This window comes from Glycine max, chromosome 7 (assembly GCF_000004515.6).
Source record: "Glycine max cultivar Williams 82 chromosome 7, Glycine_max_v4.0, whole genome shotgun sequence".
In the NCBI taxonomy this organism is placed as follows: domain Eukaryota; kingdom Viridiplantae; phylum Streptophyta; class Magnoliopsida; order Fabales; family Fabaceae; genus Glycine; species Glycine max.
The window spans coordinates 21,977,268-21,983,462 of record NC_038243.2 but is presented as its reverse complement, the minus strand read 5'-3'; positions in this window follow the sequence as shown (position 1 = coordinate 21,983,462).

The following is a 6,195-nucleotide window of genomic DNA, read 5'->3' as shown; positions in this document are numbered from 1 at the left end:
ACCCATTTACTAAGTACACCCCCTCTGGCTGTTTTTTGGTATTCTTTTTCGTAAAGTACGGAAACTTACGAACATAACGATACTTGTTTCTTTCCGTAATGTTACGGAACCTTGCGGATTACATAATCATCCCCTTTTCGACGTACGGAATGTTACGGAACCTCACTTAATTATGCAACGATGCTTCCATTTGATTTCCGGTGTGTCACGGAAACTTACGGATTGTGCATCAATATTTTTTTGGTTTTTCGGCATGTCCTGGAATTTCACAAATTGCCTAATGATGGGTGCCAAGCACCTCACGAGGACCAAAGAATGGTCGCACGTCATCGAGCAAAGGTCCCCGGACGAAATTAGGGTATGACAGTTGCCCCTCTTTACTTGTCTTTTATTTTTATTGGAGATAAAAGGAAAGTAAAGATAAGACACTAATTTCGTTCCTGTCGAGAGTCGCAGGTGACCATAAAATCTCCACATGCAAATGACTTGTTGTTCCCAAAATTTCACAAATTGCCTAATGATGGGTGCCAAGCACCTCACAAGGACCAAAGAATGGTCGCTTGTCATCAAGCAAAGGTCCCCGAAAATCAGTGTATGACACTAATTTCGTTCCTCTCGGTTGACGAGAGTCGCGGGTGACCATGACTTGTCGCTCCTAGAATTTCACAAATTGCCTAATGATGGATGCCAAGCACCTCACAAGGACCAAAGAATGGTCGCATGTCATCAAGCAAAGGTCCCCGAAAATTAGTGTATGACACTAATTTGGCTCCTCTCGGTTGACGAGAGTCGCGGGCGACCATGAAATTTCCGCATGTAAATGACTTGTTGTTCCCGGAGGAACAAAAGGTGCAGAAGACTATGTCAGTCTCTGCATGCTATCAAGCGTTCTGTCTTACAGATAGCAAAAGAATGTTTATACGGATAACCACTCGGGTATTTCCGCGTATCATCGGGCCCGCCGCCTCTGGATGATACAAGGGTGCAGAATGACCAAACTTGGTCTCTGCTTGTCATCGGGCCCGCCGCCTCTGGATGACAAAAGGGTGCGAATAACCGTAAGGTATCTCCGCGTATCATCGGGCCCGCCGCCTCTGGATGATACAAGGGTGCAGAATGACCAAACTTGGTCTCTGCTTGTCATCGGGCCCGCCGCCTCTGGATGACAAAAGGGTGCGGATAACCGTAAGGTATCTCCGCGTATCATCGGGCCCGCCGCCTCTGGATGATACAAGGGTGCAGAATGACCAAACTTGGTCTCTGCTTGTCATCGGGCCCGCCGCCTCTGGATGACAAAAGGGTGCGGATAACCGTAAGGTATCTCCGCGTATCATCGGGCCCGCCGCCTCTGGATGATACAAGGGTGCAGAATGACCAAACTTGGTCTCTGCTTGTCATCGGGCCCGCCGCCTCTGGATGACAAAAGGGTGCGGATAACCGTAAGGTATCTCCGCGTATCATCGGGCCCGCCGCCTCTGGATGATACAAGGGTGCAGAATGACCAAACTTGGTCTCTGCTTGTCATCGGGCCCGCCGCCTCTGGATGACAAAAGGGTGCGGATAACTATAAGGTATCTCCGCGTATCATCGGGCCCGCCGCCTCTGGATGATACAAGGGTGCAGAATGACCAAACTTGGTCTCTGCTTGTCATCGGGCCCGCCGCCTCTGGATGACAAAAGGGTGCGGATAACCGTAAGGTATCTCCGCGTATCATCGGGCCCGCCGCCTCTGGATGATACAAGGGTGCAGAATGACCAAACTTGGTCTCTGCTTGTCATCGGGCCCGCCGCCTCTGGATGACAAAAGGGTGCGAATAACCATAAGGTATCTCCGCGTATCATCGGGCCCGCCGCCTCTGGATGATACAAGGGTGCACGTCACATGACCTCAGGGTCAGTATGACAAAGATTATGGGGCGGCCGACAAAAGCAAAGCTCTTGCTCCTACGTATCCTCCAATGAGGAACTCAGACCTACGTAGTTCTGGGTAACTTGTGAGACTTGAAAAAGTCTCGGTGTTTTCTCCACTAAAATGCAAACATGCTTTAGCAAAGAGACAAATATTCCAACTGATTTAGAGCAGCATATGCTTTTTTGAGTGAAAAACAATGCGTCTACCGGGGAAGGAGAGTCTGCTGATGAAATCTCCCATAACCATAAATGAGATTTTGGATGTTAGCATTTCGTTTCTAAATGACCATTTAGAGGAAACACTGGGTTCGACAAAAATAGAAGAAATCCACTCAAAGTGTATCAATCTCGCACAGGTAAGTGTTTCATCCTAATTCCGAACCATAGATATGTCATGACTTGACTTTGCAAATTATTTCCTATCAAATCAAAAATTACATGCGTGATCATGGATCAATAGGGCTTCCCTTGGGAATGGGTTCTTTTGGTGGTTTCTTCTTTCGGCTTTTGTGTGTTTTTGGCTTTTGATTTTCCTGGCTTTTTCTTTTTCTGTTTTTTTTGTTTAGTGCGGGGCGAGAAAAAAAGGTCGCTAGCGCACGGGATTTTGATTGGTAATTAAAGGGAGAAGACCATTTTAGGTCGTGGTTTCCTTTCCTTCCTTTTTTGTTCATTTGGTGACAATTCTGTATTGTTCAGATATTGTCCGGTTCAGGAGCTTTCTTTCCTTCTTTTCTTTTTTTTTTCTTTCTCCCATTCTTTGATTGGGAATTTCCTTTCTTTTCTTTTTGCTTTCTCCCACTCTTTGATTGGGAATTTCCTTTCTTTTCTTTTTGCTTTCTCCCACTCTTTGATTGGGAATTTCCTTTCTTTTCTTTTTGCTTTCTCCCACTCTTTGATTGGGAATTTCCTTTCTTTTCTTTTTGCTTTCTCCCACTCTTTGATTGGGAATTTTCCTTCTCTTCCTTTTTGCTTCCGAGGGTAAGGATTATGGTGAGTCAGGGTTTGGTTTGGCTCAAGGATAAAAGGGATGCCTCACATTATTTCCATGACACAAATGCAAAAATGATGATTTGGAAACTTTATGCAAAACTGGTCATGCATGCACCTATGCGGACACTCAAGTGTCAAATTTTTATGGTCATGTGATGCTAGGGCTCAGGATTCATTTCCTCTATTTTAATCAACCCAATGTTTCCAAAATATGTTCTTTTATCAATTTGTGCATTCATCCGAGTCCATTTCGGGCGTCCGGGGAAATTTCACAGCATTCACCCTTCAGGTGTAGACACATTTTCCAAAAATTGGTTATGATCAATGAATTTTTTCAAAGAAAAGTTGGAAATCGTCTCTTTTCAAAAGCATGTCGTTTTTTAGCTAGACAACTTATTTTCTTACTTGCCTTCTTCTTTTTTCTTATTTGCTCTCTTTTTCTTTACTTGCCCTCTTCTTTTTCTTTTCTTTTCTATTTCATTTTCTTTCCTTTTCTATTTTTATTTTTATCATGATTTTTTTTTGTTTATTTTACATATATACTTTTGGACGATGTTCCTAAACGAAGAACTCTACACGGTTCCAGAATTTCAAACATCATCGATAGTAATGATATATAAATACTAACGCACCAATCTAAACAAAAATGTATGCGCTGTACAAATGACAATCGAAACAACAAAAACAAACGTTAGTCTCTCAAGTCAAAACAATAACATAGAATAAAAATGACAAAAGAAATATGAAAGAAAACATGAATCTGGGGATCTCCCAGTCACGTGTCTCCACTCCCTCCCAAGAAGTCAAGCAAATCGGCCATCTCCTCATCCTCGTGGGCTTCTTCTCCATCGCCGGGAGCTTCTGGGGGTGCCTCTCCTGCTTGGGCCTCGGGCCAATCTCCGGGCCATGCTACCTCTGCCCTGAACTGGTCTGGAGTAGGGCATGAAAAAGAAGCGAAGCCCTGGCTCTGCATGCTAAGGCTCATCTGGTACAGACAGTCATGGGTCCGTACATGTGCTCGGTGGTTGGCCGCCTGCTGGCGAACCAAATGCCGTAAATACTGCTCTATGTCAAATGCCCCAGCCTGGCCAGCCTGATGAGGTGGTGGTGGCGCGCCTGCGGCCTGTGGAGCATCACCCTGAGCCTGTCTCTGGGTACAGTACTTCTCAATAAAAGCCCGGGTGATGGGCGGCCGAATCACCTTGGTAGGTGCAACGGGGACTCCGAACGACTGGCAGAGTCCTGTGATCAGTGCGGGGAATCCCAGGGCCCTGTTGGACTTATCTGGGTCCAAAGGGTGCCTAGTGGGCGCCATACCTGCAAAAATATATATGGCATCAGCGATCAACTGAGCCACATGGATGCTCATCCGTGTCAGGATGGCGTACACCAGCTGGCACTTAGGCATGGGGAGGTCGGAATTATGATCGGTGGGCAGGATGTTGCTGAGGAGCAACGTCATCCATATCTGGGTCAGGGTGGTCATATTGGTGCGCATGATTCGCACTCGCCTCCCTGCAGCAGTCCGGGCAAAATCCTGCCCCGGTATACATAGCAGCTGGGCGATGGCCTCCTCATCGAACCCATCAGACCGGTTCCTCCTCTGGCCATACTCGCATTCCTGGCCCTCTTCCAATACCATCGGATATCCCAGGAGCTGGCTGATAGCGTCGGCATCGAACGGGATCCACTGACCCCTAACCCAGGATCTCATGTCACGCACGCCCTCCTCTGTTGGCCAAGCATTGGCATAAAACTCAAGGACTATTTCTGGATCAAACTTGGCCATGGGAGTAACCAGTGGTGCCCACCGCCGGCGCCCTATTTCCTCCTGGAAATCAGTATACTCGTCGTCCCTGAGCTGGACGCGTCGCTCCCGGAGAAACGACCACCCCTTGATGGCTTCGAAGCGCTGCTGGTGTACAACGCTCCTAAAGCGGTGACTGTCGTACTCCGGGGCGGAACTAGTTCCTTCGGCCGCCTTGTCCTTCCTAGACCTCTTTGAGGCAAGCTTCCTCGGGGCCATTCCTGCGAAGGCAAACATTTGGAAAGTTAGTTTTACCAGTGGGACGTTACTCTTAAAGCAAAAATGGCATATAACCTCCTCCCATAAATACAAACATCAATGTAAATTTAGAGCAAGCTTATGCGCATATTTCCTTACAAACGTTCTCTTGCACAAGACATTCTATTAACCGAAAAAAATGCACCCATATACAATCAAGGCAGCTTCGTTACCTAGATTATTTACACGTACTTCCAAGGTGTATTTGTTACTTACATCACACACATCTCCTTGGCTAAATTCACATACAAGCATACTCAAAGCATTTTGGGGTACCAAAAATTGCACATGTGCACATCTTGGTATTTCTAATACCTATACATACACAAACTTCATGATGAATCTTGACTATCTACACAATAAGGTGCTACATTTCATGCTCTTTTCAAGTTTTTGCTACCTAAAGCCGCATGCAAATTCAAGTATATTTTCCTTTGCTGACTAAAATTGTATTCAAATTAAAAGGTATACATTTTTTGGTAATGTATCTTCTTTACATAACATGCAACATATTTATGTATATTTTTTTGTGAGACATTTTGACTACCAAAAATTATATGTACATACATCCAAGTATTTTGCTATCATACCCAAAGTGTAAATTGCCAAAGGTATTTTGCTACCTATTCTAAACCTACACATTTATGATGAGCAAAATTCCTAACCATCTAGGCATAGGGAAAATATTGTAGCGTGGCCCATAGCTGATTGCTGGCCAAAAAAGGGTAACTTTACCCAATATGCACCTCCTTTTGTGCTTCTTTTTTTTTTTGCATAAAATTTCAGTTTCTAGGACTAGGCTATATGTGGGGCAATTACTCTAGCCTTTTTCGGGAATGAATACATATTCCAAAAAATAGAAAATATGCACAAACCAAAATACCCCATGGGTTGTCTCCTTACAAAAGTCACGCGCTAATGCCATTGAGGCATTTCACCGAACACTTGGTGGGCGCGCGTTTAGGCATCAATAGCAAGAGAACGGGGACAATGTGGCATGTCCTATTGTTTCAAAATGCATTATAGGCCTAGGGCCATCTCATACCAACCCCTAATTCAACCTAATCAAGCAAGAAAACAAATCAAAATTGCCCCATATATTTGAGCACACTCCCACAATTTAGAGCACAAAAAGGAGATCAAAATACACCAATGAAAAGCTAGAAAGCTTAGGGATGGAATACTTACTTGTTGGTGATGAACAAAAGCGCAAAACGGAATCAAAAAAT